Source organism: Alligator mississippiensis, chromosome 3 (assembly GCF_030867095.1).
Source record: "Alligator mississippiensis isolate rAllMis1 chromosome 3, rAllMis1, whole genome shotgun sequence".
Taxonomy (NCBI): domain Eukaryota; kingdom Metazoa; phylum Chordata; order Crocodylia; family Alligatoridae; genus Alligator; species Alligator mississippiensis.
In genome coordinates, this window is record NC_081826.1 from 116,191,718 (window position 1) to 116,219,111 (window position 27,394).

Genomic DNA, 27,394 nt, shown 5'->3' on the forward strand with positions numbered 1-27,394 from the left:
CCTTCCCCTGTGTTCAGTGGCACCTGCACTCCCCGTCCATCCTTCTATTTACACTTCTGAATGCAGGTAGGAGAGACTTGCACACTTGCTGTTATTACCTGAGCACTTGTGATGGTGGGATCTTCAGGGCTTCTCCTGCCCTGCTCCAGCCAGGGCTGGGGGTGGGGGAGGAGAAGGGGAACTGTGCAGTGAGCTGGGATCAGCTGGAGACACCAGCAGCACCTCCCCTGCCAGGTGTTCCCCGCCAGCCTGGGAGCAAGTGCAGGGAGGGGGGACTTGCATGCCACTGCTGCTGTCCGAGTCTGGCTCCCAGAACAACAACTCCCCAGCATAGCCCCCGCTTAAGTGGGGCAGGAACAGCTAGGACACTGGCAGTAGAGCGTTGGTGTGCCCTTCCTGTGCTCAGAAGTGTAAACTGAGAGGGTGAAGGGGGAGAATAGGAGGTTGCTAAGTATAGAGGGAAAGAGAGGGACTGCCAAGGATGGGATTCTTACCTGCTTCAGGAACTTAAAAAAAAAAAGCCCCTGACTGCTGCTCCCATGTGATCTGCCTGCCAGGCGAGTGATGGGGAGGCTGGGGAAAGTGCAACCATCCTACAGTGCTGGTTGCTCCCACTCAGCCTCCATTTTCAAAGTCCTGGATCCACTTACGCACGGTGTTTATCCGATCCATAAAGTACCAATGAACTTGTCTGACAAAGGCACAACTCTTGGCTCTCCTGGAACAGAAGAAATCACTCCTCACCCATCACTGTAGTCTGTACATCTTGGAGCAATGAGTAAATCCACCTTGACCTTTTGTATTGACTTAATAACAGGGAATCAACTAAATCAAGGGTCAGGTCACAGAACTTGAAATACAATTTGAAATAATTCTGCCAATCACTTAAAGGCTCTAGCCCTACAATTATTTGACCCATTCAAGAACAACAACCATCATCTCTGCCCTTACAACACAAATGTTATCCCCCTCAGGGTCTGTGTGCACATTTTTATCTGAAGTACAAAAAACCCAAATTTTAGCAGATGCAGTTTACCTTAATGCAACTGTGTAAATGTTAGTTAAAAATTAGTTAGTTCTTGGCTTTTAGTGACTTCATGCTTCCTTCAAAATTGCCATGCAACCTTTGGAGAAACCAAACTACTATTTTCAGAGACACTAGTACTATAACAGCACGTGACTAAGGAGTCTCACAGCAGTTGTGGAGACTGAGTTCAAGTTTCACCCCAAACCCATACCATACTCTGCCACACTCCACCCAGGTATAAATGGTCACCTCGCTAAGGAGTCAAAGATAGGTATGGACATGATAGCTACTTTCCTCCTTTGTGTGTCATCAGCCAGCAAAACTGATGTGCATTTAGCACACTAGCCTTTGGCACACAGGCTGCTAGGACTGGCTGGCCCTATTTTCAAAATTATTCAGGAAGTCCAATAAAGAAACTATGTATTTTTCTTTCGTGGAAAATGTCCTGACTGCAAAATAGATTTAAACAATATACTGAAATATCAGAAAGGGCTAAACACTGCAATACAGCATAAGCTGTGTATTGTGCTGCACTGCTGACATGTTCTGGCCATATGTCCAAGGTACGAGGTCCCGGAGGGATCTGCCAGGGCAGGGGGAAGCCTCCAGTGGTAGTGAAATAGTCTAGAGTATGGATTCTCAACCAGGGTGCCATGGCACCCTCAGGTACTATGAGGTCCTTTTAACAGTACTGCTGGGTGTCACATAACATTAGCACCATTAGGTGTGCAAACACCTACACATGATTTAGATTAGACATTAGGAAAAATTTCTTTATGGTGAGGGTTGTCAAAATCTGGAATGGGCTTCCAAGGGAGGTGGTGCTCTCCCCTACCTTGGGGGTCTTTAAGAGGAGACTAGACAAGCACCTAGCTGGGGTCATCTGACCCCACTGCTGTTTCCTGCACAGGGCAGGGGGTCAGATTTGATGATCTACTAAGGTCCCCTCTGACCCTAAAAATCTATGAAATCTAAAACTATGATTTACAAGATAAATTCATAGGCTGCATCCAGACGAGCGCGACCATGTGGTATGTGGTACTGCAGATGTGTTAGTGGCACCACATACCGCACATTCAGCTGTTCTCCACACTGCAAGGAAGCAGCATGGGGGGGAGATGGGGGGTTGACCTCTGGATATCCAGGGGTCAAAAAAATCCACACGAGAAAAAAGAAGAGTGGTGCCCACAGAAACAGCACACACCACTCAAAACCAGAGCCATACTCTGGCTGCTGGCCAAGCTCTAAGCAGTAGGATTGCAGCTGCAGGTTGTTCCCTGGGGACAACCCATGGCATCACAAGGTGTGCCGCTGCTAGTTGTCTCCAGGGAACAAAACACCCACTCTTGTTTGGACATGGCCATAGATTTCAAATAGGAATCCAAAGTGTCAAAAGCATTTTGACCTGCTGTGGTCTTTGAGTTTTCCTCAACAGAAGAATTACTCTATTATTTTTACATAGTCAAAAAATAACTGAAAGCTAAAGCATTTTTGCTGGGGGGGGGGGGGGGAGGGGGGGAGGCCTTGAATCTAACAAGGAGCATCTTGAATCTAAAAAGTTTGAGAATCACTGGCCTTGAGGTTTCTATGAACTAGCCACACAAAAGGAAGCATGGCCAAAATACTCCTATGCTGTGCCAATACCTGGCTGAAGTTTGGGCCCCTAGAGGCAATTTGCAGCCAACATGAGTTAAAGCAGACAAGGGCTGGTCTGACATATGCTAGAGGATTAGCCCTACACATGGTGGCCTCAGGTTCAGGAGCGTAAAAAGCTCCATTTTATGCAAAGAAACTTTTGCTGAGCCCTTGAGGAGTATCCCAATAAGACAATGAGGACCGTGGAACATGTTGTTGTCTGGCACTTCAGGGTTTTCATTCTGGCTTCTATTTGATAGGCATAATATTAAGTTCAGTTTGTCAGGTACAAAATGTGTTTTCACACTTCTACCTGGAAAGGTACATTTCTTTCTATTCATCATTTAATTAAACTGAAGCACAAAATAGCACCTGGGGATGGATAAAACCAAAAGTTGGTTAGGTGTGAAGGCTTTCGTTACTATACCTATATATGTAGCAGGCTTGCATGCTTCTGATGCAAAATAAATGTGACTGTTGCTGAACTTCCTATATATATTAAGATCAAAGCAATGTAGTAGTTCTGATATATCCCAGCTGGCAAACACTGTTCAACACAACATCCACAGATACTAACAGTGAGGTTTAGTGACCACTGTCAGCTCCAAACTGATGCCTGAACTTACTTTCAATTAGAATGACTGGTTGTTGACCACATTTCACATCGGTTTCTGAATGTCTGTTCTGAAAGTCTGGTTTCTGAATGTCTGTTGAATATTTCCTTTGCCAATACAAAGCTAAACTGGACTCAGTGCTAGTCCTGCTGCACCAACCACCTTTTTGGCATAGAAAAGGCCATTACTGACTTGCACCTTATCCTGAACAGAGCCTTCTTTCTCTTCCTCCTGGCTTCTGTGCAAGTGCCAGTCCTTGCCCTGAGGCAACACAGAACATTATTGCTCTCAATAATTGTAGGCGGTACTAACCTCTGTAGACTAGAGAATATATCTGTAGAATGCTTCCCAGCTTTCCTATGAGGGTTGATGCCTTGAAAGCATCATATAATCCTTATAAGCAATAAGCTACAACAAAATATACAATGGGAAATGCATCCCCAGGTTATAGTTTAAGGCAGGAAGGTGAAGGCAGTTTGCTTTCAGCCACAAAAGTAGTTCAGGTATCCAAGTAAATCAATACACAGTATGTTATTTTTCCTCACATATTGGACTTCTGCTGATCAAATGCATGTTTCACTAGAAATAGGATCTGAGAAGCAGTTGGCACTAAGCAGTCGAGTGCAAAGCTGCTCCTTACTGGAATTCCACCCCTGATTGAGAGCCAGGATACACACGTGCCAGTTTCATCAAGTAGCTCAGGGACTGCAATTTATTTAAATTGAGAACATATCATTAAACTCAGAACAAAGACAACTGTAAGAGCTTTTCCTTAATATCCTCCCTCCCTCAGGGAGCACAGGGGCCAGATCCTGCAGTCTGGCACAGTCATTTCACCCACTCTGCTGTGAGATCTAAATCAGCGCAGGGAGGATCATCCCAGGTTAGAGCTGACACAGTGGTTCTTACTCCCACTCCCATGCCATCCTTTGCCATGTAGCAGGGCAAAAAGGGATGCAAGGGAAAGAGAGGGAGGACACCTTTCTGCCAAGCCAATCCTTATGTGTAGGGATTTTCATGTGCTGTAAAACTAAGGAAGCTTTCAGTCTGCTCTCCCCCAGTGCGGCAGAACCAGCCATCACGTTGCCGCCCACGTAGCCTTGTAGCTCTGCCATAGCAAAGGATATGGCTTTTTCAAGGCAACAACCCACCCCCAAACCATGCAGCTACAACACTGGATATCCATTCACACATTGGGACTCTTTAATGACCAACTGTTTGTCTTTGAGAGGGTACATTTTCGAAAGGGTAATGTCTAGACTGTCTCTTATTGAGTAAATGTATTTTTACATTTCTGTCTGGATTAGAGTTTCAATCAGGCAAATCATAGGGATATTATTTAACTTATAAAATTATGCTAACAAGAAATATCTCTCAATTTAATATTTCAAAATCCAAGATGGTCTCAAGAAACACACTGAAGAGACCATTCCAATACTTTTATGTCTATTGTTGTTAGACTTGCCAAAATATTGTTTTTAAAGCATTTAAACTTCAGAAAATCACCTGGGTCCAAGCTGAATCTCAAGTAAATTATCTGTACTCTACACAGAGATCACTATTTTTTTTAAAGACAACACTTTGCCATGTTACACCCAATTGAGATTCCTTCTTTACAGTGTTGGACACAGGAACCCTGTAATTCCCTAGCTGTCTAGTTCATTGACGGAACAGCACTTGAGGTAAAGAATTTCCATAAGGGGTGTAAGTCCTGATCCAAATCAAATCAGTCATTGAACGATCTGGGGGACCACAATATAAGTGCACTATAGATTTGTTCTCTGTAGTTCTGAACTCCAACTGGGGCTGTGGGGGACATGGACATGTGGGGGAAGTATGGAGAGTTAAGGCAAACAAAAATGAGTTACTACACCAGTGTTGTGTGGCTTCCTTAGCCATTCACCATTCAGCACTACAGCTTCCCTAGTTATATCTATGGTAACACTGATGTTGAGACTGCAGCACAAGTAGGTATATTTGCACTAAATTTAATCTAGCCAGCATGAGGCACAAAAGCAATATAAGACAGGGCAACACATGCTTCAGTATGGCCTAACTATCCAGGATACTTGCTAGGGACCATGAATACGTGTATATATACCAAATGGCTATATGCCAAAATCCAGACTACCACATTTTGCTGCTATGGATACCCATGCTGGCTGCATCTACACAAGACATTTATTGCAGAGTTGACTAATTAGCTCCACAGCAAACATCTCAATGTCTACATATGTGATTATTAAACCCCAGGAAACGAATACATTCTGCAGCAGGTTAGTACTTGTAAACACAAGTTCTATCCTGCTGCTGAGTTTTTTCCTGTACAGCAACACACATGGCTGGCTGGGGCATGTGGGTGACTATATTAAAGCGACTATATTAAAGCTAGGTTGGGCATAACTCTTCATGCTGCAATCTACTTTTAACTTCAACATAGTCATACCCCTGAGACTAGTGGCATTAACAGAATAGGTCTGCTGACACTGTGTAGCCTAGAGGGACTGCTTTCTCCATGAGCCAGGCCTGTGTGTTTTGAGAATTCAATTTCAAACTCAACATTTCTGCAAAGGTTGCATCTACCTGAACAAAAGATACAGAATGTTCCACTAGGAATGATGATGTCTATTTACTTTCTGAATCTACCAATCTGGAGTCACTTATTATACTTTTATTTCTTAGATGTTTGAATAATACTAAAACATGTCTTTGATTTTTTTTTTTTTTTTTTGGCCTGTGATGACTGTAAACTGATCTTTTTTAAGTACAGAAGCAATCACTCTGCTATTCAAATTGAAAGACTGAGACTATCTAGTCATCTACTAATACATTTAAAATTTGTGTCTTTCCCCAAGGTAAGAGGATAGGTCTAAAGCAAAGTTTATCCTAGATGCCTGTTGTGTTTGGCAATTTGTTTTATTTATTTTCCTTGCCATTGTTTTTCTTCTTTTTTTTCTTCTAAATTACAGGGAGCAAATGGTGTTAAGTATCTTTGAACTTGTGGTGGAGGAAGAGTTGAACAGATGACTGACAGAGCAAGCTGCAACCTGAGTGCAACTTTGTTTTTATAAACAGCATTTCAGAGCTGGTGCCCTAGATTCAAGACTGTTTGATTCCAAAGTGCAGCTATGTTACCTCATTACCTTTAAAAAACTGTTAAATTATAGTTTTAGAAAAAACATAGGCCTAAATACTTTGTTTTTAAATCCACCCATTCATAGTCTGCCTACGCATTTTCTACAAGATTATATCAAGATGCATTTTAATCTTGTGTATGCATGTAACCCATTTCAAATGCAGTCAATTAGTTAACATCTGGCTAACCCGTCTATGTCTTCCTATAGAAATTTCCATGCATAGGGGGATGATAGGCATGCAGAAGTTTGCATTTTCTTTAGAGGTAATTCCCACAGACACAAACAAACCAATAATTGCCTTCTCATCTTTCCCAATGAATGCATGCGCACATACACAAACACAGAGTACATTGGGGAAAACATATAAACAAACAAAAAAATTATGTTAATTAATCGAGCAATAAGTCTGCCTAACCTTCAGACAACAACAAAAAGCCATTTTATTTCAGTCCAGAAGCTTAGAGTCAAAAAGCTATGAAATCATCCGGGGCTTTGACTTTTAGAATTCTTCAGCTGATATCGTTAAAAGAGCTGAATTAGACTTGTAATTATTCCCTTATGAGTTCTGCTGTCTATCTGAGAAAGAAGAGTATTCATTTCTGTCCTCAAATTGATTTATTTTGGTGAAAAAATAGAAGGGTTGGAGACAGCAAAAAACTTAAGATTTACTGTGTGTCTGGTAGAATGGAAGAAAATAAGTGTCAATAATGAATAATGTCCCTGCCAGTCAATATGAGCTGTACCATCCATTTGCATTGTACAGCAGCTTCCCTGAGATCCTCAGGATAAATCCTGTCTCTACTGTGTCTGCTTACTATCCCTCTGCTTACCACAGTAACACTTCATTAACATGCAAATGGTTGACAGTTATTTGCTTTAAGTACATCTGCATATTTATAAACAGCCATTCCAAACTACATTCCTATTTAAAGAAAATGTTTAATGACACTCAACCAAAATGCTAACTTATGTGGATCGAACAGTGTCCTGCTGTTGGCCTTGGGTGCCTTATTGGGAAGCTGCTTTTTAAAATCAATTTTAAATAGATGAGTAAAATATATATATATCAATCTTTTTACTGTTAGTTCTCCTTGACTGGTCTTTGGTATCTTCTCTGAGACAATCATCTTTTTTCTCTAGTTTGTCAGTGAAAAGGGGAAAAGACTAGGAAGGAGAAAGCTAGGTTTGGATATCTAAAAAACATAACTATATTCAATGAAAACAAACATATTTAATTAAACACTAAAATATATTAGACACAATATATGCATTTTAAAAGTAAAAAGTCCTAAATAGAATCCCAGAAAGGCAATGTTCAGGACTGCAGAGTGCTCTGACCCTGTACATTTTATCTCTCTTCGCTGTTAACAACACAAACTCTGCAGTGCCCTGAGTTTTTATACAGGTACTCCTCACTTAACGACCTACCTGTTTAATGACCATGCGGACTTACGACCAGCTCTCCGAGCAGTCGGTATTGTACGAAATGTATTGTGGAAACGGCAGCGCGGCATCTGAAGCCAAGGCACGCAGTATCAAGGGGCGGCTCCTCGCTTATCGACCAATTCACTTAACGACCTAGTCGCAGGAATGGAACTTGGTCGTTAAGTGAGGAGTGCCTGTACTCTTCTTCCACACTTGCCCATGCTTCCACAAAATGTATCAAAGCTTCTTTTTGACAAGCACTTTTTTTTCTGCATAATAGTCAAAGCTCAGATATCTCTCTCTGGAACTTTTAGCATCATAAAGAGTTCACCAGGAATCTGAATTTCTTAAATTATCGATCCAAAAAGTATTCTTAAAAATAGTTAAGAGGGGAAAAGGTTAAATCAAGGAACACTTTTTTTTAAAGTAATGAGCCAAAGATGCTAAAAAATATACATTTAAATTAGACGTTCATAAAATAGCCAACTACTTATCTAATGCTGCACATGTATGCTGATCTTCCAGCTTCAGAAATATAAGTAGGGTAAAAATATGGATAAAGGTGTCACCCAGTAGGCAACTCATTGCCACTTGTGGCAACAGTGGGCACATCTACACATGTGCATTTACTGTGCAGTAACCAAAATTACTGTGCAGTATGAGCACACATCTACACATGCACACCCATACTGTGCAGTAAACATGGTGACTTATGCCAACTTGAGCATGAATTTGATACCTGCATGTTGCAGGTATCAAATTTATGCCCAATTAATTACTTTGCAGTAACGCACAGGTAGATGGCTTACTGTGCAGTAACACTGTGTGTGTGAACTGACTGACTTCGTATTAACTTTAGTCCCAAGTCAGTCCACACACAGTGATAATGTGTTTTAACACCTACACTTGTAGATGCTGGCCTATTCTCACTTACTGTGCAGTAACTTACTACACAGTAAATTTAACCTGGTGTAAATGCAAGTGTAGACACGCCCAGTATGTTTCAGGTAGAGGTGGCCTACCCATGATGAAAAAGTCATATTGGCAATCTGGCTAGTAGTGTGTGTAGCTGCTATACTGAAATCCAAGAGAGCTGCTGTGAATTCATGCTTTGGCCAATATTTCAGCCCACAACACAGTTAGAAAACTAATTCCATAGGCAAAATCAACATTGTATGAACCAAGGAGATTAATCATAATATTACATTGTAGTAGCCGTATTGGATTCCAAGATGGTTGCCACAAATTTACAGTTTTGCTCATTATTAGATACCCAAAAGGTTTGCAAAATTGCTACATCAACTTTGTTCCATTTCAGACAACATGAAAACTTCCAGGATATTGTCAACAAGAGACACACCCGTATCACCTTAAGACTCACCCTTATCACCCTTAAGCACTGCAGGATGTACATATTCTACCAGAAACATTTTAATAAGAAAAGACTGAGTCAAGTGTTGTCAGTTGAAGCAGCCAATGCGGTACACAAGCTAGCAGAGAAGAATGAAGTGTTGCATTACCAAATTGGTTATTGAAGATCTAATAGCTGCTGAGGCATGTTAACATCCTGAATGCAGCTGGGAGGAACAATGGAAGCAACAAGTCTCTCATTCCCATTTGCATGTGGAGATTGCACAAGAAGATATTCTTTTCTCCTGAAGTGAGAGCATGGCATTAGGTGACTGACTAATTAGGTGCCAGTTTTGCACAGAAAAATGTGTCATCTGAAAGATATACTTGAAAGATATTGCAATTTAGTAAAAGACAAAGGTGGTGTATGTCCTCTGACCACACTGAAGCAAATGAAGCAAGAACTTCAGACTTATTGCAATACAGCCATTTAGTTTCAGCACCAAAAAAATGAAAATCTTCCATTCCTTGTCTTCCAAACTGTGACAACTGGTAAAACTGTACAAGCAGTTGTAACGTCACATGTAAATAATGAGGAACCCACTGGCCTGCAGTTCAGAGAATAGTATTCAGACACACAAAACTTGTACTATACTGCTCTCAAGGTCAAAAACAGATTTGAAAGTTATAGCCCGCAAGAAGGGATACAGCACCTTGAATGAAGAACAAACCCAAATATGTGCTCCTGTTATTCTTTAAACATTGATCTGTATGATTCTGGAACATGACAATGAAGGCTTAGATGTTGTAAGTCGTGCACAAGAATCTAGACTGAGATATACTGAATAAATGTCAGTATTTGGTTTACCTGCAATCAAGGGGCAAAAAGCTAATGCCAAAATATGTTGAGTTAAGGCTGCTGATACATCATGCAACTAGATCTAAGAAGCTAATACCAAGTCTCCATGCTGCTTAATACAGTATACCATATGACACAGTTAGCTGTATCAAGACCACCACTGCTGAGAAAAACAAAGACATTTTCGGAAAATTAAGTTGTTATCCCAAGCAATCTCATTCCCAGTCATTCTGTTAAGTTTTCGTTGGACAACATCAACATTTTGGAGAAGACCTGGAATGGAAAACAAATATTTCATGCAACGCACATTTTAGCATTTCAAAGAGGACCATCGAAACCAGTTGAGATTGAAGAAAGCACCAATGTAATAGGAAGGAAAAGAACCTTGAAAGATGTATTACCTGAATTTAACACAGTCATTCTGGCAATGACAAACTGTAACAAGTCATTGAAACCACCCATCCATAGTATGGGTATTAATACAAATGAAAACGTTGACAACACAGCTGTTCAACAGATGTCAGCAGAGCTACCATGAGTATTGGGTAGAATATCAGCCAATAACCAGGAGAACATTGCTGTACCAGGGCGGACAACATTTAACCAGTTTCTTTCTGATGATACTTCACCACCATCGATTATTGGATTTTGTCCCATACTGCAGGCACCAGTATGGGTGCTTGTTGGTGGTGGTTTCACTGATGGAAAAGCAGAGCGCTCCAACTCATGGGATCTTTTGAAACTGTATTCACAGCAAGAAGAGAATGCTCTTACATGGCAAACATGCAATCAGGGATACTCCTCTGTCATATTCTCCTGTGATGACACAGATAAACGGGTCCTTCTTCTTTGGCATAATCTTGTGCCAAAGGTTTGGATGAAAAGAAGCAACCCAGTAAAATTTATTCCTGCTCATGATATTGCGTCAGAATTGCTTGAGCTAGTCTGTGCATCTCTAATTGGATTCCACAGTGTCACTGGTTGTCACATCACCAGACAGTTCTGTGGTCACACTAAGAAAGCTGTTTGGAAAGTGTTCATTTGACATGAACATTTGTTGGCAGGTCTAGGAAGTAGGCCTGATATTGATAAGGATTTGTACAGTAATGTAGAAAAGTTTGTTGTGTTGCTGTATCAGCCGTCACCATCTTTTCAACCCTTCTGGAAGCTGGGTAAAATCATTCTATCAAGCAAAAGCTCTGGATAAACATCTGCCTACCTATGACCCCCTTGTACATCATGTACATAGAGCCAATTACTAAAGTCTAATTAGGTAAAGTGTACTTGAACCTAATCCACCATTGCCATTACCTGATGAGTGTGGCAGGCAAGCTGAAAACGATGGTTATGTTCCTATCATAAACACACTTGCCCCATTACCAGAAGAATACCTTCAGATAACAAATCGCAAGTGCAAGATGGAATGCTGGGGACCAGCATGCTCTTGCAAGTAGATTAATGTGCCATGCACTCCCGGCTGCGAGTGCTATGAAACAACATGTTGCAATCCATATAATAACTACAGGGATTCAGAAACAGATTCAAGTGATGAAAAGATCTGAAAAACTGCAATTACCCATTATATTAATGTTATATATACCATTGCATTACCGTTATATTACCATTGATTAGACTATTACATTTTCCTGTTGCCTGAAGCCAAACATATGTCTGTATGTTTCATTGCCACTGAGTTATATATTATTAAAATCTGACTTCTCTGCATTCTGAAATTTTACAAAATGGTATTTTCTTATTCAATAGAACTTGAATAAGTAGAATAGCCTGTTATGATACTTTCAGTACTGTAGGCCTGCTATGAAATTTGTAGTGATAGAATTTGTGAGGTTTTAGTATTTGAGTATTGTTTACTAGGTTTTTTAATTACATTAAGTAAGTGCATACAAGCTAAGGTGTCTGCCATCTTTGAATCCAATATGGCTACCACAACAGAAATATTATAACTGATCTCTTTGGTTCCTACAATGTTGGTTTCATCATTGGAATTAATTTATTAACCCTAATGGGGGCTGAAATATTGACCAAAACGTGAATTCATGGCAGCCATCTTGGTGGATTCCAATATCACAGCTACACACACTACTAAACAGATCGGCAACATGACTTTTCTGACACAGATAGGCAACTTTTTGCCACAACAGCAACAGCGTATCTCAACAAAATCGAGACACCCCTTGTTGGTCAAGTTATACCTTACTATATAGAACAAACTAATATCAAGTGATAACGTGAGAAAAGAGGAGAGAAGCTAACTAAAGCATCTATACAAGGGACTGGCCTTAGTAATGCCAGATACACAAAATGCTTTCTCATTCCTATCCATTTTCCAAAGGCAGGCAAGCACAAAAGGCACATACTCTTCATTGTTTTACCAAGAAATAGGTGATAACATGCTTAAAGTTCTAACTCGGACTGTCAGTTAATTGCAGTTAACTTACGCGATTAACACAAACACAAATTAACATGTTTATTTTTTAATTGTGTTAATCACACACATTGTTTTAACCAGTGGCTTGGACCGTAGCTGAATCAGCTAGAACCCATGAGCATAGCCCTAACCCTGGGCTGCCCCACCCCTGCTCCAGATTCACCCACCCACACTGTGTAGCAGCAAAAGCAGCTGCAGCTGGGCAGAAGCTGCTATTTGGCACAGGGGAAAAGTGGCCACTCCCCCACTCCCCTCACCGCTGCCAGGCCCTTCTTGCTGCAGCCACCCACAGAGCCCACATCTGGGCTGCTCTGTGGCTCCTCTCTGCTGCTGTCACTGCCACCTCTGGGCCACCCAGCAGGGAAGCGGTGGCAGTGCAGAGGAGTCACAGGGCAGCCTGGGCATGGACTCCGGGCAGCTGCGCCAAGAAGGGCCCTGCAGCAGTGAGGGGGAGGGGCCACTTTTCCTCCACACTGAGCAGCAGTTTCTGCCTGGCCACTACCACTGCTCAGCGTGGACAGGTGAATCTGGAGTATGCACAGGGCATGCCAGGGTTGGAACTGTTCACATGGGTTCCAGCTGGTCCAGTCCAGCTGGGCTGAGCCTGGCGTGGGCACAGGGTGGGCCGGGGTCAAGGCTGGGGCTGTGCGCTGTTGGTATTGGCCAGGAGAAGCTGCAGGGCACATGGGCTCTGGGCCATTGGGTGGGGAGGTGCTGACTATTGCTTAACTGTGCAATTAAAATTGTGATGAATTGTGACTATTTTTTTAATCTCACAATTAATTGCAATTAATTTGTTTAATCGTTTGTCAGCCCTACTTATAAAACTATCAGTCAGCATATTGTCTGAAAAGTCAAGGTCTCACCTTTGTACATATGAGACTACATATCATTGAAGGGCATCTTACAAATAATATACAAAGACCCCAGAAAATCTTCTGCATTCTCTCTTTGTATACTTGTTGATGGCTGTAGTCAGTTACTCCCAGCACAATACCATGTTATTTCTGATCTCCACTACTTCCCTGATTGACTTCTTTGAAGGAACATGCCATTTGTCTTCATTTAAGCTTAGTCTTTGGCACAAATTACTCCTGCAAAGTGAATGTGGGAGTGAAGAACAGTGTCACAGCTAGGCAACACACCTGACAAATGTCACAGAACATCCCTGTAATAAGAGCTCTTCTAAGAGCAGGGCTTAAGTTCACAGAACAAAATTGACCCTACACCCTCCCTGTCTCCCTTGGAGCAAGAGCCCCAATACGCCACCCTTGTCACTTGGCATGCCAAACTCCTACTCATCATAATGACATTTCTGACCTGAACAACAGTGCTAAAAATTGAACTCTTCACGTTGACTCTATATTGCTGAAAGGTCTCCTTACAAGTGTGTGAAGATGAATGTTCAGTAAGTATTTATTTTACTCTCTCTCACACAAAAGCTCTCATACTACAAGCCACTTTACTTCATTCTATCAATTTGGGTATCAATCTAACACAAAAGCTACATCTAACCAACGATGCAGTACAAAAGACTACAGGGACAGTTTAAAGACATGAATTGTAGAACCCAATTGCAAATATATTCATCAGAATGAGCTGAGTATTTTATTACTGGCCAAACATGAGCTTCACTTGCATGTTTAAAGAGATACATGGCTAAACTCTGAAAAGCTTTTGTGCAGCGTCCTAATCCAAATGCACTCTTTCTGTATGCACTGCATGCTTCAGCTCTACCTGGATCCAACTTATTGATCATTATAGTGATCGTTATCAATAGATAATGATGGGGAAAATGGGACTATCTGTAAATAATGAATGAAGGGTTTCAAGTAATGATAAGTAAATACCACAGTGAGAGACCAAAATAATAACTACACTGCCAGCCTTCTTTTGGTCTTATCTGATTTCTATACCTCTATCAGAGTTGCAGGACATTTGGGCCATGCCGGATTCCTATAAGTATCAGAGGAAGCATGGAACAGAAGCCCCTGGGATAAAGAAGAAATGTTATGACAATATCTATTAAAAGGCAATTATAAAAGAAAAAACCCTACCTTTTAGGATAAAACTAAAACTGTTTTCGAAAGCACTGCTTGAAAACACATTAATTTTAGAAAAAAGTCCAATTCTGATGTACTGTCAGTCAGGAAAGTATGAACAGGCAAAAATGAATAAAAAAATAAGTCAGGTATGGCTACCAGTAGAGTAAACCCAATGAAAAACTGGACATTTACAAAAAGTGTATAAATCTAATTATAGGGACTATTGTGGTAAATGGTAAGTACCAGAATTGCATAGGCATTGGTATTTTTAACTGTGCCCATTGTACGGTAACAGAAATAATATGCTAATAGATTCACTCATAAGCAACGTTCTAGAGATTGTGGCAATTCTTATAAAGAAAAATGTAGGATGCAGATACAAGATTACATTTTTTATTACAAGACTTACATTCTTTGATTTTACAAATTTAATTTCAGTCTTTTCCTTTCTATCCTCATGGCTTACCTTCCAAAACAGTTAGATACCAGCTGTGTAACTGAATCTAATACTATTGGCTGCTTGCAGACATGAAAAAAAAGGAGTTTTACCAGAAGCAGCAGCATGATACTTCAACCCAGCTTTGCAGTGTCTGTAAAGATTGGGCACTTCAGTACAACTTTTTGGCACTTTTAGCTAAAGCCGATTCAATCAGCTATTAAATGAAAGCACCAAAAAAAGCCCACTAAAGCGCCTGATCTTTACAGATGTTGGGCAAGACAGGTTGAAGTAACCCGCTGCCTCTTCTTGGTCTGTGTGGGGCTCAGTGTGGAACGTGCCGAGTTTAATTTAAAGTGCCACTGGGGGGAGGGGAGGTTAACATCTGCAAGCACCCATTGTTCCCATATTTGGAATTATACTACCATTTTATCCTCAGTTTTGGCACCATCTCAGTGAAAAAAGTTTTAGCATAAGATTCACAAACATACCTTGATTTCATTTTAGAAAGTGGGGCTTCAGCTTCTTGGAGATTTTTGGAAATCTTACCATAATTTCAGAATCTTTCTTTTCCATTATTCTCCTCTGAGGATAATGAACAGGACTAGTTTGGTTTAACACAAATCCAATTCTCCACAGAACCACCTACATGGATTTTATTATTTTGTTTCTAAATAAGCATGCATTGAGTAGTTTCAAGTAGTCCTGTACAACTCTGATATCTTCCTCATAAATCATCTTACTGGTGATAGTAAAACTCTTTTGCTGAGGATAACCGAACAATGATAACCTATCATCATGATGACTCACCCTGGCGATAATTTACTGCTCTGATGAGAGAGATAACAGGTTCTTGCACAGCTGCTTCAAATGCTTATTTTTCCACCTCATTTGTTGGATGAGCAAATGTTGCCTGAATGCAGACAGTGTCATCATGAGAACTCACATGTGCACATGAAGAGTGAATGCAATGTATCAATATGAATATCAATAAGCCAAGTTTGGCAGGTGCAATACCACATCATTGAGATCTACTTTATTATTTCCCATGTCTTCATTTATTGTTCAACTGATTTTTTCCCCACTGTGCTATATTCCTGTAATGTATCAATACAGCCCCAGAAAAATTACTTTTTTTTCCTGCTTCCTCTCTCCCAAATATAGCTTAATCCAATCCACCACAATCACACAAATGTATGCAGGGCTGGATGCAAACAGCTTTCAAGGGAAGAAGAGAAGGGTTTGAAGTATGCCAAATTTTAGCTAATAGACATAAAGAAGTGTCAGGTGGGAAGATGTTTACCTATTGCTCTCCCAGGCTCCTGCTGGAATAGGAGCTCACCTGCTCATTCCTTTCAAATCCAAGTGATTGCTTTATCGGTTCAAGGCTCTTTCACAAGGAGAAAAAAGGTAGAAAAAATGTATTTAAGAAAAAAATTAAAGCTGAACATCCTCTTCAAAGACTCACTCTAGTGCTACTTCTTTGGATCTTCTCTTAGGCAAAGCTCAAGGTCCTGCAGATAGCAGTGGTTAAGGAAAGAACTCGATGGAGTGAGGTCTCTCTCTGATTATATGCACCAAATGCACACGAAGTCTGGTTACTTTGAACATGGTAAGAATTAAGCAATGGGAGACAATTCTTTGCTCCCAGTTTCAAGCCCTTTTCCAAACAGCATCATACCAAAAAAGTTCAGGCATTCTCTGTTTCTAGTTTTTATCTCAGGGACACACTCACAATGTTTGTCCTGGCTATCCTCTTGGCTTTCTGCTGCCTCTCTGTCAAGTGTCTCTGACAAATCAAATCAGTCCTTCACCCCAGCATTGATTATGAGACTTCCCCCCCCAAAAAACCCCAAAACCTTGCACAGCATGGTGCAGCAGCTGCCCAGGAGGGTCTGAAGTCTAGTACTGGGGCAGTGGTTTTCCATTTCAATCAATAAATAAAGCTACCAATAAATAAGGAGTACTTAACTGGTCTTTCATTTAGCTTGAATGGAACGTATCCACAATGCCCAACAACGAACAAGGCACCATGGCTGTTCAATCTCCAGGCTAACCCTATTAGCAAGCTGTTTGAGCCCACACTGTTTATCACTGTTGTCCTGGTTTTCCTGGCATAGTCTCTTCACTTCCACAATCTTATACTTTAAATGCCAGGAGTGAAACCACAAGTTCAGAAAAAAGGAACAAGCTCTAGAAATTACACAAACTAATTTTGCATGTTCTGAGGCAGAGAAGGGGAAAGTTAATAATTTAACTTTCAGATTATTAGGTTAATAATTCAAATTTGAAACTGAAGACAATAGATGGCCTCAAGGCAGTGGACACAGTACCCAGCAAACCGTCCAAATTGGTTGTGCCCACACTCCAGGGGCCATCTACCAGGAGGAAGATGGGTTTAGTGTGTAAGGAGGGAGGAAGAGAAATGCACTGAGCTTTCTAGGGGAATAACTCATGTAAAAGAGCACCTGCCTTCTCTTATACCCCATAGTTTTCTCTCTTTTACTGCCCCCAAAATGCAGTAAGACCCACCCAGTATTCGGAAGGCAGGTAAGGGGAGAGAGAACAGGGAATGAGTTCCTATTCTTTACAAAAAAAAATGTAACTTCTGGGAAGAGGTCCCTCTACCCAACTAATCCTTTTTCTGTAACTACCATCAACCCAATTAGTTCCATCTATGCTGAAGCTCAGTCTAGCATCAATAGGTATGTCAAATACTGCACCTTCCACTGTGCAGGGATCCAAAAGCCAGTACTGAATGAGCTGGTTCAAGTAGTGGAAGCAGCTTAATCGCAGTAGTGGAGTGTCATGTGGGCTAACGTACCATTTGGCTAACGTAACACAAATCTAGCAGTGCAGTATACTATGTAATGTAGGCATATTCATTCAATTCAGGCTCAGGCTTTTTGAATGTCTGTCCCTAGCCTTCATGAGACTAAGGCTAGCTGAGGGCCTGTCAGTCCAACTATACCCCTACATTCCCTAAAATTACATCCACACTGGGCCTGCTTTTGCCCCCAAGGGCTCAAAAGGGCTTTTCCTACAATTGCTGATCAGGGTTCCTATGGGTCATACCAGATCCAGACACTTGTGCTGACAATATTCTGTGTTCTCATGATATGTTGACACTGTGTTCCCAGTTCACCCAGGGACTGATGCTCTCAAGTGCACCCTGGTCAGCCATGCCAAACCTAGAAATACAGAGGTAAAGCTGCTCCAGGGACCCCTCCTGCAGTTGCTCTCAAGACCTTGATTCCCTCTCTGCCTGCTTGTCTGCAGACCCCTTTTCTCATTTATTAAGGAATCTTTAAAATGTACAGTGAAAGAAGCAGGGTATTAAGAGAGGTGTAAGGATGAAGTCATGGCTAAGGAAGAGGAAGGTAGCCCTGCGGACATGGATTCTATCCCTGTATCTGACACAGAGTTCCTAAAATTTCCACGTGGGATCACAAAATATGTTTCTCATTTTCTGGGCTCCCAGCATGAGAACCTAAGGTATGACTGTCAAAGGACTGAGCACTTGCAGGTGCAAATGAAGTCAATGGGAGCTCTGCCTTGAACATATGAAGTGCAACCTAATGCTAAGTGCTCTGGAAAAAAAAAACCCAGGCCCCAGGTGTCCTAAATTAGGCACCCAAAATTAGCGAATACTTTTTAAACCTTAATTTCTCTTAATTGCAAAGCACTTATCCTACAGTGATGAGCACTACAGAGGAGCCCATGAGGAAATGAATCATTTTATCTTTATAGAAGGGTTTGAATGGTGTGCAGTACATATGGGCCACATAACAAATAACAAAGGGAAAACAAAAAATCAAATAGTTGCTAATTAAGAGAACCCTTTTCATTCCTTGAGCTAAAAGAGGTGAGGGTAGAAAAATCTAGGATGTCATCACAGTTAAAAACCCTGGTCACAAGTCATACGTAAAATTGGGCCAAAATAAGGTTGCCCAGACAACTTAAATTCCAGCATTTCCTCACTTTAAAGTGTATGATTTTTTTAACCTCAACAGCTTTCTTTAAAATGTAGCTTGGGCATATGTAATAATTTCTAAAATTACAAAAACAATGGGGTCACATGAGCCTTTTTTCAAGGAAAAATGGGAACACTTTTTTTCTTTTAAATTCTGATCCCAGTTCTAGAAGTGGATTCATGTAGGCAAACCACTGCATGATACAGTGTCACTGAGGTCATGGGAGAGCCATCAGAGCACAAAAGTCCACTTTTCTATACCCAGCTGCAGTCCTCAGATGAATTCTGCAGTAGAAAGCAAAAATCCCATTTTCAGAAGTTTCCAATATGAAAATGGTCATTCAAACTTGGCACATTAGAAGAAATGGAATACGAGGCTCAAGTGAAAAGTAAATGAAACAGCTTGACACTAAACAGACTTTTTCCCTACAGAATTTTCTGAAACCAAAACTTGCGTACTTTGCACGAATCCTGCAGCCAGTCATCTTACATCTGGTGAGAGACAAGATTTTTGGATGCAAACAATTTAATTAAAAGATACTTGGTCAAATATCTGTACTTCATTAATTTTGTAAGCTTAAAGCAAATGATTTGAAGGCATTTTGTTTTATGCATTCTGAGTAAAAGTTAAAAGGAGACGGACCCAAGACTATTATGATGTTCACCCCCTTTACAACACTATATTTTTGTCTGTAGCTTTACTGAGCAGGATACAAATTTCCTTAGGAAAAGTTTCACCACTATTAAAAAAAACAAAACCACATACACCACATATTTGTTCCTTCTCTCAAACTCTACTTGATCATGAGCAATTGCCCAAACTTAGGCAAGGTTTAGAAACATTTTTTAAGAAGTATTGGTTAGTTCATGTGTCAGACAGGCATGCATTATACATTTGCAGAAGGGGACAAAGAACAGAAATTTAAAGGAGCTGTTTGTGATTGTGGATGGGATGTGGCACACAGATGAAAGAGCAAACATTTTTCGCTTTGGTTTAATGCTAGCACTAGAGTCTTAAATTAAGCCCAGCAGGAAACAAACATCCAGCACAGATTTCAAAAGATATCTCACATGTTTGTATTAAAATGTGTTATTTTAAAGTCCTGATGCTGTGTGTTTGATTTTTATTAAGTCCAGAGTCAGCATAGGAAGTGCTATTTGATTTATTTTAAAAGAATGCAGCAAATATTAGTGGACGGTTGAATGAAATTGCAGGAAGCCAAAAGAAAATTGAGGACTAGGAGATAATGACTGATGGGCCTGATGCTATTATCTGCCAGAATACTAAAGCCTGCAAGACTTTAAAAATTACACTGATGACCTTGAGAGGTAGCTCAGACTAAAGACATGTCAGTTAGCAGAGTTTCCTGATGGGGTGGAAGTAGGGCAGTCTGGATTTTTCTTTTCCAAACGGATTGAGAAGATACTTCAGATAAGCAATTCTGATTTCCTATTACAATGCTGTATTCCCCCAAGAGAGCTACATGAGAACGTACCCTGCATAGAGTCTAAAGCTGGATGGAAACCCAATCAAAATTTCTAGACCAGAGAAATATATCTATATTTAAAACTAGCTGCTATTCTTTTACAGTAAAAGTAAAATCTACTGGGATGGATGGATTTTTGTATTGCTCTATCCTGCAAGACTGAGTTTTATTATGGAGGTCTCACAGATGTTTTTCTCTCTCCCCCGCAGACTTCAATGATGTTTTGGGATTAAAACAAGAGGCAGGCAGTTCCCATGAGATGAAAGATATGACAGCAAAGGAGACATAGTTAGAAGATTTTTTTTTAATCATCCTTTTGGAGTTTGAGATGCTGTTATTTACTGATTTGAGGTAACACTCCCTGAGAAGGATTTGTACTTATATTATAAACGTAACGTTTCTGCTATTACTAGCTCTGACTAGAAATAAAATGTGTTCTATTAATCATTTAGCTAGTGAAAAATCTATCTTGCTATAATTTAACTTCACCAAAGTCATTAATTTTGAGGGGAACATATATAAAAAGCACAGCTTAGTACCATTTCCAATGGCAGGCAGAGTTCTAGTGATAGGGAGGAAATACTTCCCTTTCTCCTCACAATTCTTAGCTTTGCTGAATGCGTCCTGGTTTAGCAACCAAAGGACGTGACCAGGAGGTAGAGATTTCCAGTTTCTAGTTCTGAGTGTGTCACAAATATGCCATATGAGCAAAAATGCTTTGTGCTTCTGTCTATCCATGCATAACAACAGGAATAGATGCTTAACTCTCTCAAAGGTTTCTGCCAAGATTGATAAATTGATTGTCTTATTCTTTGAGATCCTTGGATAAAAGTGCAAAGCACTATAATTTTATTCTTTGCTGCTTTGGGCCCTGATTCATAGCACAAAGGAAAGGACCATCCACAAGCTTAGGGTTTTTAACTTATCACCTTAAACCCTTTAAACTTGATTCTCATTCATAATCATGTTTTTGGTGTCCCCTCACCCCCAACCATTATTCAGACCACAGCCTTGTAAAAGCTGAAAGCGACTTCCATTAGGACAGAAAACTCATTAGCTAGTGCCCTTTGACTGAACAAAGTAGGCTTCAGCTGCCTTTCCTTCAAAAACAGTGTGGAACCATTACTACATTTCAAAGTGACAACTACTAAGTTGTCTTTGCTTGGTAACAGTGCACAAACAGCTTATAGAAATGCTGGACAATTTCATGTGATTTAGACTCCTGCCTTTGCAATTGGGACAGTACTTACGTTATTCACGCTGCCAATATTTCCTTTGGTGACAGAGAGCTCCAAATATACATAATTCTTAATGAGGCCATTTTAGGCCTGTACTCAAAACACCAATTCTTGAAATTGAAATTCTGATCATTGGTTTATCTCTGATCTCCCACATTTATGAAAGGCCAGGAAGGGTATGATGGGGCAGTCTTGAGGGTGTCGACCTGAAACTACAACAACTCAGTCCATTTTTAAGAATACAGGGTTTATGTCCTTTGTTGAATTCTGGCAAGTATTCATATTTCATGTAATGTTGGACAGATTACCTAATCTCCTGCAAAAACACATGGTATGTTTTATAATTCTTTTATACCTTTAGAAGCTCAGAGGATTGTCTTTATCTTTCATTAAAATGCTCAGCTTATGTTATGCAAGTTTCATACTTCTATGCCATCCTTAAATACATTAGTTATTCTACTGCATTGAAATCAGTGGATCTAATCACTCAGCTATTCTGCACAGTTCCTCACCCAAACACATCCTGCAGTAAGGGAGCACCGACATTTTATGGATTTGTTCCACAAAAGGCAATGAAGAACCATTTGCTTTTCAACAATTGTTTGCTTTTGGTTTAGGCACCAGTGTGCTATGACTGCTGTTCATCATGCTGACTAGGACTGTTTTATTGCTACCTTGTGCTCTGCCCTTCAGTCTGTTACACGTTCCTATATAGTCTCCCATGAAAAATAACCTGTTTTTGCATGTTTGGAGCATAACAGGAACTCCTGATCAACAAATCTAAAATAAAGGACTAATAATCTTTTAACAAAGGTTTACCTACATGATAGTGCTTTCAAAATCCTATTTATTTTTAAATATGCATGGAGACTAGACTGAACTTAACTAAACAGAACATAGATTTTAAAAAAGCAACAAATGAAAATAAACCTCAAATCATGAGAAGGGGCATTATTTCAAGGGTGGCCAACCTGTGGCACAGACAGCTGCAGCTTTTGACATGCAAGACCAGAGCAGACAATAAAAGGAGGCACCAGAAAAGGAGTAAAGCACTCTATGGAGTAGAGGAGGGAGAGGGGGTAAGAATGCTGCTGGGAGACGATGTATCAGGTGTCACTGTCAAGAGCCAGGTTAACCCTTGCCTAACTCTGCAGTCACCACTGAATTCAGGGCTCCGGATCCTTGCTCACCATATAAAACCTAGATGATTGCAAAGACAGGAAACTATTAACGTGGCTCTTGGCAGCAATGCCTCCTCTTGCAGCAGCAGCCTGCCCTTGCTCGGCTTCCCAGGACTACAGCCAAAGGCTCAGATCTCCCCTGCCTCCACTTCTGGTGCCCCAGGGGCAAACTATCAGGTAGGTCTCTGAAAGGCAGGAATCAGAGTGGCATCTGGGGAAGAAGCGGGGCTTAACTTGTGGCATGCCTGCCAAAAAGGTTGGCCACAACTGCATTTTTCTGCAAGGGCTGCATTAGTCTCAATATAGCATATGAAATGCCACCTACTAGCAAGAAGTGCAAGTTTTGTTTATAGTCAGATTTTTGTGGGACCCACTAGGACATTAAGGCATTGTTTGCTTTTATACACAGAAACTTTAATACTTCTGAAAAACTTCATATTAAATATTACTTCCAAGTTATGGAGTATTCCCTAGATGGGAAGTTTATCATCAAATGCTCAGCTCTTTGGAACTACACAACTGCCTTGGACCATTCAGTCTCCTTTGGGAGCTATTACAGTCATAATGACTAAATGCATCTTACATGTTTTTAGTACTTTAAAAATGTATATTCAAAGTCTCTAACAAAATTTTCTTTGGGATTTAAAAAACCCCCACAATGCTGTCCCTTCCCACCCTCCAAAAGAGAAGATACGTACTATAGTCTCTACAGTATGTACGCGTACATGCATGCACACTCACACTGAAGTAGATATAGCTATATACAAAAATATCAGAACCTGTTAATTCACATCGATAATGCACAATATGTAAGCTATTTGACTCTCGTTGAAATCAATGAAGTCCCTAGACTTCAATAAGGACTGGACCAAGTTCTCAGTGTTAAAACAGAAGGCATTCCCCAGAAATCCCTCCCCAGAATAAACATACTTTTTGTTTGTATTTGAAGTATAAGTTTTTTTAAAAAATCCAAAAACTTTTTCAAAAGGAAAAATAACAACATTGGTACAATTAGTCTCATCCAGGAAAACAAATGATAAACCTCTGGGAAAAAAATGTTTCAGTGGAAATGCTGACAGACCTTTAATATAGCCTTGTGAATAGCTTTGTTTCCATAGAAGGGACCTAAAATGCAAGAATTTTGGAATAATGGCTTCAGCATCTCCAGTATTTCAGACTGAATGGATTATGTGAATTGATTTTTAAAGATTCTGCTTAGGGAAGTAGGGAGGGAGTGTTTCGTGAAAAGCAGCAACACCATGTGTTCAACAGAACTGATTATACGTACAGGATGCATTATGCTATAGGAATAAAAAAATTGCATGTGATTTTGGTTACAAGAGGAGCTATCAATCAGCTTGAATTATTGACACATTTTTGCGTAATGTAGCTTCAAATCTCATTGCCAGGTTTCTTCTTCATCCTCAAAATCTAGACATTGTGAACCACCATCTAAGAGAAGGTCACAGGGTTCAATTAGGAATAAGCTGCTCCAGGTCTCAAGACTAATTAAAAACTTGTTTCCTTAAAGTTGGTGCAGTAGGAAAGAAACTGAACCCTCTACTTCCACTGGCTTCTCCTCAATTACTATCACAGGACAATATGCTATTCTAAACCCTATGTCTAGAGATCTACCTAAATCAAGGCAGAAGGCAAAAACTGCAGCATATTTTAAACCATGGTTTTTGCCTCCTGTCCAATCAGGAGCAAGCAATGAGCAGTGGAGCCACCGGGGTCCCTCCACCAATCAGAGGCAAGGAGGAGAGGTGTGGGGCATGTAGTGAAAATAGCAAGATTAAAGGAGCTGCTGTGCAATGCATTTTCAGTGCAATTTAGGTAGATCCCTACTTATGTCCATAGATTGTAATCTCAGCCTATAACCATAGACAAAAAGTGTCTTCCACATCTGTTTTGAGGCTAGATACTAGTTACCCAAATGTTAACTGAAATGCACAAATAACAGAGAAACACAATGCATTAACAAAATCATAGAGCCATAAAAATTTAAATTGTCCATTTTTTCTTTATTATTTATGTACTTATTTATTATACTTTACTTCTACACAAATGGTGTGTACATGCTATTACACAGTGCTGTGCAGTCAGACTGACCAGAAGGAGAGCCTGCTGTCATGAAAACAGCCAATAAGGAACTCACTGATACCATGCCACATGTCCATCTGCGTACAACAACTCTTCATGCTCCCATTGTAGGAAGTGTCAGATCACCAGAGAAAAGGTGTCCTACATTCTGTTCAAAAGCTTTGACAATACTAAAATGAAGGGAAATAAAAAAGATGTAAAGAAAATGAGAGGACACTTTTTAAGTTCAGGGACAAAGTTTCAGAAGTGCCCAAGTGCCTTAGCACAGTGCTTCACAAACTGTGGGTCACAACCCAAAAGTGGGTCACAAGACTACTTGAAAGGGTCGTGAACACTTGTGGGGGGGAGGGGGGGGCATGGCCAGCCCTCCTTCTATAGCAGGAGAACCCCAGCCCAGGGTGGAGGATGCCACAGGCCTCTCCTCCTCCTCCTCTCTCCAGCCCATGCTAGGGCTGGACTTGCTCCACTGCCGCTCACATGAGCTGGAGCCATTGTGTTCCTGCCCAGGTGAGATGGGGGCAACTGGGGGCCCCTCCAGCATTGCGGGGGTGGGGAGGATGGGGACGGGAACAGGGGGCTACATGTCAGGAGTGAGGGGCACCAGCAATTTGCATTGTACAAATTGCACAATTATGAATGTGACTTGGGAGTGATGGAGGGCCACGTGTTGATATTGCTGTTAATATTTCCTTGTTGATGTTGATTTATATCTTTAAAATTAAGACTGTTGAGCCAATTTATTTTGTAGTATGTAATAAGTATTTTGGGGCCAAAATACTTGTATGTTTTCTACTTAAACTATTTACTGTGTCAGGACTGGTCAATGTTTACAAATGGGTCCTGGTACAAAAAAGGTTGAGAACCATTGCCTTAAGAGGCCTAAACTGTTTTAAAAATGGGACTTAGGAAGGTCTGAAAAATTATTTTTAATATTGTGACCTGCATGTGAATTGTAATGCCTTAAGTACTCTCTCTGTCTTGTTAAAATTCTTTGCAAGTTAACCAAGCCAGGTCCTAGGTCTCAGCCCAAAAAAAAGGCTAGTTACAAGGTTTTCAGACTATTAAGAGGCAAAGATTCACACACACAGAAGTTTTTGTATTACTCCAGTCAATATCATTTACAAGGAAAAAATACTAATCCCTTTGAAATCACTGTGAATTTTCTAACAGATTTGAAATGTGACCAGAATTTAAACCAAATGATCTGTTTTCTGCACCTAATATATTCTGCATACAAATAATTACATTAAAAGATTATTAAGGTAGCAAAGTTAAAGAAAAAGTTAGGAAATGCCAGAATTAAGATTTCCTGCATAAATCTTAGTTCAGCATCTTATGCATATGCATTGTGATGCTGTCTTGAATTATGTGATCCCATATTTTTCCACAGGGCCTTTGCCTCAGACACACAATGGACGGTTCTCATTGAATAAGCAGACATTCTGTATTCAGTATTATGTCACTGTTCCACGTATACATATGAGGAACATACAATTAGTGGTGATAACCTGCAAAAATGTTGGTTTTGGTGGCTGGAATAGGAATGCATAAGAATCCTGGCACAGAAAGGATTATCTGTAACGTAATTATAGAGACATAAAATAGTAAAAGAGGGAAGGGGTTGATTGCAAGCAGGAGGAGAAAAAAGAGGAGGAAGAGAAGCAAGACAAGAAATGCATTAACAAAATTAAAAAATTACGGTAAAAATTGCTTTCCACCGCAATTTCACAGCAAGTCCTAATTTGAAAGCTTCAATATTAGAAAGCATGTGGGGGAGGAGCTTCCCAGGGGGTAGGAGAAATGGGCAGAAGAAAGAAGAGGAAAAAAATACCATAGCAGGTATACTGCAAGCCTCAATCCAAGCAGGGGGCATGCAGTTCAGGAAGTTCAGAGGAATGATAAATGATAGAGATAAAGCATGTTCCAGGAAGGCTACTACAGCAGACTGGGCAACTGAAATTGTATGCCACTGTATAAACAAAACCTGTTAGAGACCATTAAAAAAGGCTTGGGCAAGCAGGAGCTAAATTTAACCTTTGGCTGTTAGAAGTGGAGCAACTGTGCACAAATGCACACAAACATTTAATTTCATATAAAGAAATTAACACTTACTTTCAGTATATGTACTTAAACAGTCTTATTCCTCCTTTTCACTTAAGCAACTTCTCCCACAGCCTAAATCAGAGTAGAGAGTTATAACATGACAAAACTTTAGATCTAGACTGTCTGTTATCTCAATCAATCATCCAGTAAATGGCATTATGATATAGCTTTTACTGTCCTTGATTAGAAGTGATGACAGTTACAAATTACACTACAGTAAACTCTCCTAATGAGTGGGTAAAGACCCAGATACCTAGAGTAAAAAAAATTAAAAAAAAAACCTATACACCAAATGGTAAGCTGTGTACAATTCTAATATTCTTAAGTGAAAT

General features: G+C 40.3%; 1 protein-coding gene across 16 annotated transcripts in view; it reads right to left on the bottom strand.

Annotated features, from left to right (window-relative positions):
* Nucleotides 1–27,394, bottom strand: part of LOC102563423 (hypothetical protein) — a 718,626-nt gene that overhangs the window by 436,849 nt on the left and 254,383 nt on the right. For 4 of the 16 annotated variants that reach the window (XR_002091118.2, XR_002091117.2, XR_002091120.2 and 1 more), the window contains 2 exons: nucleotides 27,072–27,134; nucleotides 24,860–25,129 (listed from right to left, as the gene is read on the bottom strand). The exons of the other annotated variants lie outside the window; for them this stretch is intronic. The gene's annotated coding sequence lies outside the window, so the exon portion shown is untranslated. Of the gene's footprint in view, nucleotides 1–24,859; nucleotides 25,130–27,071; nucleotides 27,135–27,394 lie in introns of those variants that run through there. 16 annotated transcript variants of the gene reach the window in all.